Genomic DNA, 2140 nt, shown 5'->3' on the forward strand with positions numbered 1-2140 from the left:
TCCGCCATGGCAAAGGGTGGCGAGGGCGCACGCCGCCGAGATGGCGGCAACACGAGCAGGGAGCGACGGAGCTATCGCAGTATACTAAAGAGCTGTAGTCTCCACGTTACTATTTATCATCAGTTGCTTGCGTAGCCGCGTGGGTATTCTTTGGTGGTCTTCTGCCATTCGCTACCACGTTTTAGTATCTGCACTGCATAGTCGAGAGTTCAGAATAACATTTGTGAGGAACTTGTGTATAAGAAATTACTGTGAATCAAGTAATGTAATCAAGTCCATTTGAGCCAACGCAAAGTTCCTTCCTAGCTCGGCCTCCACGGCCCCTCTTATCTACACCATTCGTTTTGTGTCGCGATTTGTGCAGGAAAGCACCGTCACAAGCATGCACTTGTTTGATGCAGTGTCATTTGCAGGCATTGTCCCATCCGTTGCAGCCAAACAATAATCAAAAGCAAGCTAGGCCTGTATGCTAGTCTCCTCGTGGCTCAGTCTCAGTGGGTGTTCAAAGCTGGTCAAGAATTCACAGGCTCACATGCAACAGTTGCTCTCATGCAGCAGCTTTGCACTGTACATAACACTGTTTACTCTCGTGAACTTTTACCGATGAACATGCAACACATGCAGACCGAAATGTGATAGGAGAGAGAAGAGAATGGGTACATGAAGGAATCTTTGTCCAACCGGGAGAAAGAGAGGGGTTCGCATGGAGAATGTTTTATCTCCACCCCTTCGTCCCATGTGCATTGAGTAATAGTGATTTCTTATTCGAGGAAGTGACTTTTAGAATTTTTATTTGACATCTTTAGAGCATCTCCAGCCACGCCGCCAACAGGCCCTCCCAGGCTATTTTTTCGCGTTGGCGCCCAAATATCGGCCCAGTCACGCCCCTGGATCCTGTTTTTCGCCGATTTGGGCCGAAATTGGCGCCGGCGTACCCAGACCAAACCCGGCGCGCTGGGGGGCGCCCAGAGGCACCGGGACGAGCGATTTTGGCGCGAACGCACTGCGGGCCCGCCGAGTAAGCGACACTCGCCTCGTAGTCCTCACAACGCCTCGGTTTCCCGCGGGGAATCAATGCCAAGGCTGCCGCCGGTCAGCCTTCCATTGATTCCTCACGGGCGGCATGGCGATGCCCCCCCTCCCGCCATGCGTACACACGGCGCCCAGCTATAAAAACAACGCCTCTCCCTCGCCTCTGGCCACACCCGCCTATACCCGCCGCCGAGCTCTGCCTCTCCCCCCGCGCGCGGCCGCCGAACTCTGCCTCTCTCCCCGTGCCCACCCGCAATGATGACTGAACGGTTCCCCGGCGATGGGGCGGCGGCCAACTGCTTCGGCCGCCGCTCGCTTCACGAGTGGGAGGCGTACTTTCTCTTCGAGGCCAACATCCCGGTGTTGGGGAACGTGGTAATTTCAAAAAAAATCCTACCATCACGCAAGATCTATCTAGGTGATGCATAGCAGCAAGAGAGGAGAGTGTGTCCACATACCCTCATAGACCGAAAGCGGAAGCGTTATTTAACGCGGTTGATGTAGTTGAACGTCTTCTGGGGCGACCCTGGGGCCGGCGGCTGGGAACCCGAACGGCCCCAAGCCGATTTTTTCGCTGGGTCGCCCCCAGGTGGTGATTTTTCGAGCCCTCTGGGTGGCCAACGGCTGGATATGCTCTTAGAGAGCACACTTTATCGAAAGACAGAAGAAAAAGAGAGAGAGAGTTGCATGTAAAGTTCACGAGAGAAAGATGCGCTGCATGCAAAAAGAGAGAGGGGTCTGCACTACGTCTCAGTCTGACGGGAGATGGACAAAAAGAACATCACATCAGATACAGTCCCTACTAGTCCTAGCGGCAGGAGATTAAGATTTGAGAGCTGGCACATGGAACTGAGCACAGAATGGATGGCTACGATAGCAGGTACCACGAAGGATGAGCTACAGAAAACTGCACTCCCCTTGAGCCAATGGAATTACTGAAGCCGTTCGAGTTGATGGATGATTGGTTATGACGATGACAATGGTTTTGCCATGCATTCCGTAGTTTTTTGTGACCATCATTAGTTTCAGTTGATTTTCAGATATGTGGACTGAAATTCAGGCTAATGTGCAAATGGATTTTGTGATGGACAACTCATGGCATTCACGT

Source organism: Triticum dicoccoides, chromosome 2B (assembly GCF_002162155.2).
Source record: "Triticum dicoccoides isolate Atlit2015 ecotype Zavitan chromosome 2B, WEW_v2.0, whole genome shotgun sequence".
Lineage (NCBI taxonomy): Eukaryota > Viridiplantae > Streptophyta > Magnoliopsida > Poales > Poaceae > Triticum > Triticum dicoccoides.